We start from the raw sequence: 13069 nt of genomic DNA, 5'->3' as shown, positions 1-13069 counted from the left end.
CCTCGCGTTTCGATTTTCTTGTCAGGTGAAAATAAATTCTTAAATTTTTGAAATAATGTTGTCTTTTTCTCAACATGTTTAAAATGATAACTCATTTTTAAAAGTAAAATTTATTTCACAAAATCGTTCGTAAAATATTTCCGGGATGTTCCGCAAAACAACCAATCCGTGCGCGAAACACACCAACAAGCCAATGGCAGTTGAGCTACGTCACTTTTCTGCTCGACCAATAAATTTGGAGATTTTCTAAAGGACCAATCAGCTCACAGGCCGTCAGAGACTCAGGAGCCAATCAGAATACAGCTTGTGACGTAGGTCACCCAATCCCAGCGCGGCTCTGTGACGTACACAGCAGCTGCGGTTTCTCGCTTCTCACTCCTGGCGCTTACCCCTCCTTCACAAAATCTTTTCACAGCGCCATTTTAAGAACACTTTTCAGTGTAAATTAATTCTTAACAATGACTTATAAAGACAACATCTGTTCGTTTCACTAATTAGGATAGTTTACATACATTCAAGTATCCACACTTCGGAATAGACGGCGCTATTCACACTAAGGATAATATTCAATTGTCAGTAGAGTAACCTTACCCCACCCTTCAAGCAAGTATAATTATGAACTCGCTTTGCTCTGAACCCACCGCGAAGTGAAAGTTCTAAGAGTTCCACTTGAACATAAAATACAATTCAAACTCGCACTTTTACACGGAAAATTCCCTAAATTCAAACACACATGAAATCCGTACAGGACTCTCACCTGTTTATAGAAATCATGCACCGTTAGCAAAATAACGACGTTATCCGTACAGGGCTCTCACCTGTTTATAGATATGAAACATGTACCCGTACAGGACTCTAACCTGTTTATAGATAATCATGCACCGACGTTAATTTACCCTTCACTCAAGCTCGGATATAACTAATACTCTCATCACAGTGAGTTTTATGGAAGGCGCTTTGTCCCTATTCTCATGCTGCTTTGATTTCTTAGAAAATCCTCACTATACAAGATTCAGACCTAGCCCTAAAACTGTGCTGCTCGGCGACAACACTATGGTACACGGCGATACCTCTTGTGATACTCGGCGATATCACTACAAACGAACAGATGGCTTGCGTGACTAATTTCTCGCCACACAATCTATACCGGTATAGCTTACAGATAGGCACGAAAAACGAACTTAACGAGTGTTAAAACATTAATCCTATTTTCATACCATGACGCAATCCTTAGCAACCAACATGTTACCTTGGTTACCGCTTAGCAACCATCAATTTCTGCTACCAGATAATTGATCCAGCGGGCTATAGAAAATATATCATAAACTACGCTACCCAATTTCATAACCTATAAACAAAATTCTAAACTATACATGGACCCATTTATGAACCTGATATATTTTTGGGCCTACTGAATCAGGTGGTCAAATAAATCTATATACACATTATTTACAAACTATAAACATTTTATACATTTGCAGAAAGAATATAGTCATCAGAATAAAACCCAATCATTTAAATGACCACTATAGGCGACGTGATCTAGCTAAAGGTAACCTATACTTCTAAATAACCAAGACCAGCTTGTTTGTCAAAAGTAAGATTTTATTTTCTAAATTATGGTATATAAGTTGTAAGTTTTATAAATGAAATTTATTAGCAATAAAGCAAGCATGATAGTAAGAATTAGGAAAAATACAGTTTAAGCAATTGAATCAGTTTAAAGAAATTATATAAAGTTTAGCATTTCTAAAACCTATTTCCCTAACTGAGCTAAATAGACAGAAATTAAAGTAAAGTTCTTTGAGGATTCTTACGTGCTCCACGCAAAGTCCAGCAGCACATCACCCTCATCGGAAAGTCAGAAAGCAGCAGCCAGCCCAACCCTAAAGGCATGACTTTTTATACCTTTCTACGCTAACTAAACTAGCAAAGGAAAATTTTCAGAAATACTCGACGTCCCATTGGCTGAGAGTGACAAGTGACATGTCACCCGATTCTTAAAAAGTTCCACAAAATCATATCTTACAAAGACCATTGTCTCTTCCACGTGAAGCCAGAGGCTTCCTGCGATTGCAACTTTGTTTTAAGTCATCCTCGCAGCTTCCATAGTCTTTCAGTGCAACTTCCGCGGATGCCAAGTTAAGGACTGACAAAAAGTTCACTTTCGACCTTGGCCATGTCCGACAGAATGATGTCAGCTCATCAGTTTTTGCTTTGTGAATGCAGCTTCAATAAACGTTTTAATTCAGAATGGGCGTCTCGTGACTTTCTGCAGAAATTCAGATCAGCTTTTATTTTGCGGCTCAAATAGCTAGGCCTCAAAAGCAGGCAACTTATGATTTCTAGTATAAAACAAACACAAGAAAAGTATTAATGTAAGAAATAAAGTATATTCTGTATCCACCCCATGGTTTACTAATTAATTAACCCACCCGATTAATCAAAATGTTACCTAGCCATTGCAAACAAATAAAGCAGCGTTTATATTTACCAGTCTCCGTTTTTCAATGAGACCCATATGCACCTAGAATAGTAGAAATGACATCACACAGACAAGAATAAGCAAAACAAGCACATGCTTATTTTAAATATGCAGCAGTTAGTAATGACAAAAACGAAAACAATAAATTATTTTATTATTTTGCACGAACAAAAAGATGCAACATTTATGCACGTTTATGAGCACACATGTTAGTCCCCCCACGTGTAAAGTTTAATCTAGGTTGTATTAGCACGACATATCACAAATCATTAATAATTTTATTCATGTTATGGAAATGTGACTTTGCGAGTTTAAACAAAATTTTGTTTTCTATCTCGCTCCATCACAGTCTGGCAATGAACAACACAGAGCACTCTTCTAATATTCCACACAGCACCCCTCCCACTTTCTTAACAAAATAACCAGTCTGGTTACTTCCACTCTATCAAACTGAGAAATACAGGGTTACAAATAAATAACAGAAATGAAAACTAAATCTGTGTGCTAAAACACACAGCAGTCTTTAACCTGCTGTTTGTATTCTTTGATTGACTGCTCTGATGTCAGTGCAGCTGAGCCAAGCAGTGGGAGTTGGAAATTCGGTCAAACCTGATGTGGGTTACGACTGTCTCCTTTAAAAAGTGGTCAGCTTTCGTTTGTTACTTTCAAGATGATTGTTTAAACTTCATTACGAAAGAACTATGTTTTTAGGAAAATATATCAGAAATCTGCTGTCAGTTTCTGACATAATAGTACATATGTGTTATTTTAAAAAGAATGCCTTCAAAGAAACTGATTATAAGAAATAGTTACTGAAGCTGATCTGGCTCTGAATGGCGCTCCTGCTCCAAATGCAGTGTGAGTCTGTCAATATGTCAATAACGCTGCACACGCCATTCTTTTGGCGTTTTCAACATCCAGTTGATAATTGGGAAAGCGACATCTGCCTGGAAATAACTGATGGTGACTGATAAGCAACACTCCGTAATGTTTTCAACGTTTCTAGAAGCGTCAGGTTTAAGCTACTGCAATTTAATGTTGTATATCGCAGCGTCGCAAGTATCTTACACCTGCTAAATTGCATGCAGTGTTCACGAATTTTCCCCAGTCATGCTGCAGATGTGGCATCCTTGATGTCTGAATGCCCCGCAGAAATGGACCAGATGTGGTGTCAGCTATGCAGATTCTACCACACGATCTGGTCATGCAACCTAATTCAGACTTTATGGAGATAAGTGTGCAACCAAGGATAAATTGACCAAAACATCTACACATCCAGAATCTGGAAATGTGTCTCTACATTAAATGTATAGACTTAGTAAGGGATTGTTTTTAAATGTATTTTTTGTTCATTCATAATAACTTGTATTATGCAGTTGTATCCATGATTTATGCATGATCCTGCATAAATAGACTGGATATAGTTGTAATTGAAACGCATGAAGTAATTAATGTGGTTTTATTTAGACCACCTGTCTGTATAAATCTCCATTTTGAACAAGATGGGTTCCATCTCTGTCACTCACTCCTGCTTCCCTCTGCACACATCCTCTCCCCGCAGGCTTCGCCGAACACAGTAAACTGATGACATAGGTGTTTATTTCCACTGCAGTAGTTGCCTTGCTACTGTTGAACTTGCTATTTAGGGATGTACGATTGCAACAAGTATCTACCTCATTTGGTTTGTTCACTGGGTCCATTCACTGGGACATAGTCCTATTGTCTAAATGTTTCATATTTGTTTTAACATCTCTGGATGACTTTAGAGAATGTTGGTTACGTTTTTCGAAATGGGATGGTGCTAATGAGTTAAGGTAATGATGTTTATTCATGTGTTCTGACTTTCTAAAGAAATTATATGTTTGCTCGCATCATAATGATTCTGCACCTTCTCTAATTTACTATGTAAGAATTGTGTATAAGAACCCCTTGATTTTGGGAATAAGCCAGAAGGTTTTCCCATTCTACAGGGATGCTGCAGGATGTTTTATGATTATGCTGCCCATTGTGACTTAGAATATTTTTCTGCTTTTTAAATACTCTGATTAGCTTTGCATCTGAGAGCCTGCATGGCATTGACCCTGTAATGCTTATTTTGAATTTGTGTACTAACACCCTTTCTTTTCATTTATCTACAACTTAGTTATTGAGTGGGTCCCATTATTTAATTAACTGTTTTTACTCTGTTAGTTGGCTTTTGGGGAGATGCCTTAACACAGGGACACACTGCCTTATGAAACTGAAATGTAATACAGTCTCAGATCCAGTAAACTGTGGGAGAAACAAATTAGGTCAATTTTGCTGTTTTCAAATTTTAGGGTATGGTTTAGCTCCCACTTTGTCGATGGCCCTTGCAAAGAGAGCCATCACCATCAAATTGTAATCCCCAACTTCCCTCTGGATAGAGCCATGGACATGAGAAGTGTATAAATGGACTCAAGCAAATGATGATACCAACTGGGAGACCTAATCCTGTAATAGGGTGCAATCCCATCATACTGTCACTTGCACCTAAATATGATGATAAACCTAAATAGAGCAAATCCGTACATGTGCAATGTACTGAGTGAACTTGAGTATTTCCCACCAGCACGTACCCTAGACCGAAACTTGGTGGAGAGCTTTTACCGTCAAAGTTAGATCATGGATTTATGATGTTGTCTGTGACTCTGTCCCCCCAAATGTTTGAATCTGTTTTTGTTCTTGCATTGTTTTTTGGATTTGTTTGTTTTGTTTTGCAGCTTTATATAGCGCAAACTCGACCTGAAGGTATTGGAGGCTTTACGTGAGCACCACTTACACTACACAAGGACGCATTCAATTTTTTGTAGGCACAAGGAGATGATGTGATTCTCCCAGAATCACAGGATGCTGAGCTGGTAACGACACTCAAGCTCAGTTCCCCAGTTCCAAAGCCGGCAGCTCTGCCCGCTACGCTACATCCTCTCCCTTATGATAACATACCCTTGCAGATGTCAGCGGGCATGATGCGAAAGCAATGGCACAATTTATGTTATGTAAGGTATACTACAATATTAATGATGGTCACGATGCATGTGTATATAGCCAATAAAGAGCCGATATAAAAAAAATGCCACTCTAAGTAATTAGTCACAAATAGAATAGATTTGAGTATTCCGCTAGGCTTAAAGCACTTGCTGCTGATGTGTATGCACCAAGTACCAAGTTATACTACTCATTAGATCGTGGAGATGGTTAAGGCATTTGCCGACGAGATCTGTGTGTAATCTCTGGTCAGATGGTTGAATGAATCGTAATAAAACAGGTTACATGGTTATTGTACCTGTTTCAGAGCAGTGCATTTAACGTGTAAGTCACGCACTTGTATTTTATGTGAGATGGCTCAGTGAGTTATGGGGATTGTTGTAGAGATCCTTGAGTAACATGCCAGTCAAAAATTCTTTATTTCGGCGTGAGCTACAAAAGAAGCAGCAAGAAAGAATACATTCACAAAATTTTTAAAAACCGTTAAAAACCAGAAAATGTCATTATTTACAAAAATGACCATAATAAATAGTTTAAAAATCATTCCAATTTTAAATTTTTTGTCCTTGCCCACCACATACGACACAAAAACCTAGAAACTGCAAATATGATGTGCAAGTCCGTGTTCGCTTTTAAAAGTCTGTAGACTTCCTTACAGTGTCCGGAGCCCAAGTTCTTGCACAAGTTTATAAGCTCTTTTTGATGTATTTTGCCGTATCCTCGGCAGAAAAAGAGCATGTGCATGTCAGTCTCCTCTTTGGCTGGGCAAGCAGGGCAGCCCTGATCCCGCCTGGTAACCCACTGATTAGTATATGCATTGAGCGGGAGACAGCCATGTCGAAGTTGTAAATAAAGTTTCCTAGCCAGGATTGGATAAATAACGTCAAGTACAGTCTCCAGCATATATGTACATTTCACATCTAGAAATATAGACAGCCTGGAGCCAACCCTAGGGATAAGATACAATTTGTCCATTTGAACATCCCAATATCTTCTTATCAAGACCTTTCTAGTAAAATTTACACAGGATAATCTGGGATTTTCCCACAAGTCACAAAAGCCTAGAGCAACCAAACAGTTTTTGACATACATAAGCCATGGAAATTTCCTGTTCCCTGAAGCGCTAAGAATCTCCTCTAGCTCAGTTCTATATACATCGAGTTCCGGGGTAGCCCATATCCTTCGCCAGAAAAGAAGTGGTCTACATCCTACAACCTGGGTGATTGGTCTTACTCCAAGCGGAGAGGAAATAAAGGGGTGCTTGCCGGAAGACCAACTATTTATCTGAGAATTCTTTTTTCGGTGATCAACATTGGGTTTATGTTTGAGTGGCCCCATATCTCAGCACCATACAGTGTCACACTTCTCACCTGTGTTTTATAAATCTCTAAGACGGGGCTCAAAGGTTTGTGATGAGTGTTCCTAAAAACGTTGGCCAAACCCACCGAGATTTGGGTGAATTTAACATTTGCCTTTATGACCTGGGGTCCCCAGGTAATTATTTCATTCAGGGTGACCCCCAGGTACTCAAATTCGCTAACCCTCTCTAGGGGTGAGCCGTTTAAGTGGGGGCCGGGATAAAGCGTTTTCCGGGGTTTAAAAACCTTATATTTGGTTTTCTGTACGTTTATCTCCAACCCCCTGTCCTTACAAAAAAGTGACAATCCGTCCATTATTCTTTGTAGCCCAATAGGGGACTTAGACAGGAGTAGCGTGTCGTCAGTAAACATCAACGCTGGCACACAGCCCCGAGCCAACTTCGGGGCATCGATGTTCTTGCATTGGCTCAGGGAGCGTACCAGACCATCGATATAAATGCAAAATAAGGTGGGGGCCAAAACGCACCCCTGTCTAACTCCCCTATTGACTGGAATTGGGGTAGTGAGGTCCCCCCTTTTCCCATACCTAATTCTGTCATAGTTCTCTACATGGAGCCAAATGATAATCTCTAGGAGATATGGGGGTATCCCCAATCCTATCCCCAATCCCCACAAGACTCCAAGCTGCCAATGGCGACTCCATAGAACTCGTAGAGAGCGGCCTAGACCCTAACAAGCAGAGTGAGGCAAAGCGCAAAAAGGTTGACTTAGAACCTACTTGGTTCCCCTCCCTGCTGAGTTTTTTAAAAGTACAAATCAGAGATATAGTAAGGGAAGAATTGGCACATATTCATGGGCATATTGATAAAATAATTAGTCTTCAAGGGCCTAGAAATGAGAGGTTATCCGCTCCCGCAGTTAAAAACAGCCCACCAGTCTTAGAAGCGGTTCTCAGGGCCATTAGAGATAGGGTTGAGCATCCCTGGCCAAGACGGGGGAAAAAACACTACCTGTAGTGAGAAGGAACTCAATTGTCCTATGAAAAAGACATTAAATGGAGGGAGCTTGGAGGCTGATGGCCAAGAGCTATTATGGAGTCTAAATATCTGGTCCATAGTCGAGGTTTTGGTTCTAAACCCGCCTGTAGATGGGACATTATTTTGTTTTCATGCAGCCAGGTCTGAACTTGGTCAAGAATGATCCTTGCAAAGGCCTTTTGTGATATGTCTATTAGACTGATGGGTCCGTAGTTTGAGGGTTGGAAAGGACAGCCCTTCTTAAATACTGGAATTAACTCAGCCCCCTGCCATGATTCAGGTAAATTCATCCCTTTTAGGATGGCATTAAAAATCAGCCACAGGTATGGGGCCCATATTTTGGGTTCTTTTCTATATAGCTCTCCTGGGACATTATCAAGACCTGCAGCTTTACCTATGGGAATTTTTTTTATTGCAGTTTCAACTTCAGCCAAGGAGATTTGAGGGGAGTCTATATCTGTGATAGGCAGAGTGAAGGGAGATGTTGCTTCCTTAGCACCATTGTCTAATGTTGAAAAGTACAAGGCTTGATAGTGGGTGACCCAACTCTCTGTCGCTATGTTCACGTCCAAGGGAGTCCGACCTTCACTGCTACCGGTCGCAACAATGTTCCAGAATAATCTTGGATCCTTGGCTTACAGGGCTGTTTTTAACCTGTCCCATTTATCTATTCCCCAGGCAACCTTAGCAGAAGCAGTACTCTTCTTATACTGGGCCCTAGCTGTTTTAATGGCACTCTGGGATTTATGTTTAATAGCCACTACAAGGGTTTTCTTTCCCTGTTTAGAGCTGCTATTAAACCACGTAACCCTTTGTTGGCTCCTTCTGACCCACGAGCAGGGTCTGCAAAATGCTTCTCTTAGTTTATAGTAGATGGAATCATTAATGATCCCTAATCTACTGTAAGTTTCAGGTAAAACTCCGTAGTCCATCAGGTCTGACAGGGTCGTTAGGTCAGGAATGGTACTTTCGTAGAGTATGGCCAGCTTCACTTGAAGTTTTCCATCTGCGCCCACTTGATCTTTCTTTTGTTGTTAGAGAGAAATAGCCCATCCCTGTCACGCTGATCTGGATCTCTTGATCCCATTTCTAAAGGGAGCTCAAGGGTTACTGGCAGGGCACTGTGATCACTATCATGCCTGGGTAGAATAATAAATTCAGTAACGAGAGGCCAACCTCTGGATTCCATTAGAACATAGTCCAGTATTGACTCGTGGCCCACCCTATTAAAAGTATATTTACCAGGCGAATCGGAACTAAATCGACCGTTACAGGCACGTAGTGAATATTTCAAGGTAAGAGCCTTGATTTGTAGCGCCAGAGAAGACCAGGCCCTAATCGGGGTTGAATTTATCTCAGGAATGGCCCACACCTCGTCTTCTTCTCTGCCACAAGAGTCGTTAAAGTCTTTTAGGGGTTCAAATTGGCAGTTAAGATCACCACCCAAAAGAATCAAGCCATCTTCTAGGGCACCCGACATTACTATGTCTAGATGGTCTATTGTTGGTGACTCCTTTCCGTTTTTCACAGGCCTAGAGTACACATTGATCAATTTGATTTTATAATCCTTGTTAAAGGATAGGATAAGACTCAAGATATCTGGCCCAGTTTCCTCTATTTGTGAGACAGTGCATCCTAAATGGGTACCAATTCATATAATTAGCCCTCCCAATGGTCTTCCCTGCCCTTTAGAGACGGCTGGATTGTAATAGGATGCACATCCCGGACAAGTATGTTCCTCAACAGCCCAAGTTTCTTGGAACATGCAGATATCACAGGAATCTACCAGTATTCCCCAGTCCGGACAATTCAATTTATTTTTGATGCCTGCAATGTTCCATGAAAGGAGCTTCTAGTTTAGACTGGATTTTAGTGGGGAAATGGAGATATTATGGGTCCCTTCCAAAGCATCCACATTTAAAACCAACAGGGGAGAACAAAGCAATGTTGTCAAGGGGTGCTTCAGCCTTGTTGCAAGGCCCGTTTCCTCTAATGGGCAAATGCCCACTTTCAGCCTGCAACTTAACTAAAGCCAGATTTTGGATCAAAGAAACAGAAGGTGAGGCTCGTACAGGACAAAGATAAACATCACTTTGACTGGGGTCAGATTTCTCCTTCTGGTGATGTAAACTATCTGGCCTTTGCTGTTCGCTAAGTGGCCCAGCTATTTGTCTACCCTTTTGAGTCTCCATCAGTCAATCTACTTCATCTAAGTGCCTAAATCTATTTAGGTAGAGTAAACTGGATGGGATTTTGATGGAAAAAATTCTGTCCCCATTGTGGGCGCACTTGGTGCCAATCATATGGACCAGTACCCTGATCCACACACCTTGAGCTAGCAATTTTGGGCACATAGAAGTAAGTGAGAGGAAGACATCTAATACGTCCGCCTCTTACTTGGTGGTCAGAAATAGAGTGTAGGAGATGTTGTGTAATGTGTGGCTTTCTTAGATTAACTAATATGCACTTCCCTTTAATGTCTTTTGGCCTATTTCCCACCCAACGTACTCTGCTTGTCAGCAGAGTATCATTTACACTGACAAATTGTCCCCTGCTAGAGAAAAAATGGAGGCATTTATTTTTTAACTCAGAGTGTGATTCCTTTGCCCCTGGACTAAGAGACGGGACCCCAGAAAGAATTACTACATATGGAATTGAAGCTGGAGGGAGATTTGGGGTGGCAACTCTGGACTAGATAGCTTGCCAGCCAAGGACAATCCGACGACAGTATTTGTAATAGCTCTTGGCCATCAGCCTCCAAGCTCCCTCCATTTAATGTCTTTTTCATAGGACAATTGAGTTCCTTCTCACTACAGGTAGTGTTTTTCCCCCGTCTTGGCCAGGGATGCTCACCCCTATCTCTAATGGCCCTGAGAACCGCTTCTAAGACTGGTGGGCTGTTTTTAACTGCGGGAGCGGATAATCTCTCATTTCTAGGCCCTTGAAGACTAATTATTTTATCAATATGCCCATGAATATGTGCCAATTCTTCCCTTACTATATCTCTGATTTGTACTTAAAAAAACTCAGCAGGGAGGGGAACCAAGTAGGTTCTAAGTCAACCTTTTTGCGCTTTGCCTCACTCTGCTTGTTAGGGTCTAGGCCGCTCTCTACGAGTTCTATGGAGTCGCCATTGGCAGCTTTCCTCTTTGTCCCAGCTCTTGTGTTTCTGCTATTAGGCTTACAAGCGATGGGTTTATTTGCTCCTCTGGCCAGGCCCCTTTTCTTCACTAAAATTTTAGGGGTGAGACCCACTCCCTTATCTTGTGGCGTACTATGACTAGGTTGCTCCAGAGTGGGGGAGGGGAATCAGAGGCAGTTGTGGGGTTGGGGGGTGTACACAATGGTTGGAGGTCTGGGGTCAGGGATAACCTACGCTCCGTGCGTTCTATTTCTGTGGTGACCACCCCTATCGCTATTTGGAGCATTTTATCAATGGATGTTTGGGGGAAGAGAAGGGGGTACTAGTCGTGGGGATGATTGGCACTGAGCTTTTATGTTATGTTTCCCCATATTAAAGTACACAATTTCTTGCTGAAATGCAATGTCAGCGTAAATTAATAAAATAATTCGTTTTGGCTGACTTAAATGATCAATGTACAATTTGTACCTTATAAGAACACACCCGATTATCCAGGTGAAGGGTTTGGGACTCAAGGTTTCTTAAGTGACCTATAACTACTAAGGTTCTTTTCAACCAGCACTTAATTATTAGATAGCCCTACCCTTGAGTCCAGGTTCCTTTCCTTCGTAAAATCCAGATATATGTTTCGCCAAGGGGGGTGGCCCAGCCCAGCCTCTTCCGGCCACTGACGGGCTAGGACGGGCCCGCCCTTGGCCCGGGCTTTGCCCGGGAGCTGCCCGCGCGCATTGCGCGCTGCGGGTGACTTGAGGAACTGATAAGGCAGGTGGCGCCTGCCGATGACACTGCCTGTGGGCGCCTTCCCCGGGGCTGCTGGGAACCGTAGTCTCAGAGTGCTGCTGGTAGTCGTTTGCCTCGCGGCAGTCCCAATGGACGGCTGACGTTTCTGATATCACGGGGGTCACTCCTGGGAGGGAGAAGCCGTTCCCCTCACGGCGCTCTGCGGAGCGAAGTCAAGCATGGTGCTGTCGTGCGGCGCACCATGCAAGTCACAGCTTAAAAATATAGACTATTAGCCTAATGCACAATTTACGCACCAGCGGGAAACAACGGCATGCCACCTTCAGGGCATGTCATTGTTTGATTGCTTTTGAACACTGCCAATTTGAATTCAATCCTTCATTATTGTATGGTTGACAAATTGGGTTTTGATAAACACTGATTAAGTTACAAAACAATGGGGGCGTGGCCACGGAGGCGACCGAGAAGTCTGCCTCAGAGTGAAGCTCCGCTGACCGGGCCCCCGGCATCGAAGATTGACATGTGGCCCGTAATTTTTCTGACTGCCACACAACACAATCCGACTGTGGTGACCTTCCCGCATCATCCGAAGGCTTCGGCGCTTGTGGGGACGACCTTCGCGAGGTGCCAGACGGAGGGGATCCATTCCCTCGGCGGCTTCCTCCCTGAACTGCGCCCGGCCGTTAGGTGAGTGCTGTGCTTGGGGCGCCCGTCCTCGCCTTGTGGGCTCCTGCGTCCCGCTTTTTGCCTGCCTCGCTCCTCACGCTGCCTGGCTGATTGTGCAGCGCCGCGGGGGCGCCGTGCTGCAGGGACGGGTTTGCGGCCTCCAGGCCTGCAGTTCGTTCCGAGGCCGAGGCCTCGAGTGGCGGTCCCGCCGGTTGAGCCTGGGGTGGGGACTGGGCGGGTGGTGGGCGAGGGGGGAGTCTGAGGTTGGGTTATTTTGGGGCGCTTCGGGTGGCGGCACCCCCCTGCTGGTTGTGTGGCGACCCCGTCTGTGCACCGGGCGTCTGGTTGCTTTCCCCCTCCCCCCTGCTGTACATTTCAACGGCGGACCCGCTACCGCGGGGAGACACCGAGCCTGACCCTCCCTGGAGCAAGAACGGCCTAAGCTGCGGCCGCAACGATCGTGGTGACGGCCAGGCGGAGCCGGGGACTGGGGGATCATTCCTCCTGGACGTGGCGGTGGAGACTTTGCTGGTTCCTGTGGTGGCCATTTTGTTGCTGCCCCTGGATTGAGTCGTCGGGCCGGCGCGGATTGCTGCCCTTCGTGGGGGGGGGTGGACCACCATTCCCCAGCGGGCATATTCACGCTTTGTTGTATCCGCCAACGCCACGGATT

The sequence above is a fragment of the Lissotriton helveticus genome, chromosome 1_1, assembly GCF_964261635.1.
Source record: "Lissotriton helveticus chromosome 1_1, aLisHel1.1, whole genome shotgun sequence".
Lineage (NCBI taxonomy): Eukaryota > Metazoa > Chordata > Amphibia > Caudata > Salamandridae > Lissotriton > Lissotriton helveticus.
The sequence above is the reverse complement of the archived record's forward strand: the minus strand, read 5'-3'. Positions refer to the sequence as shown.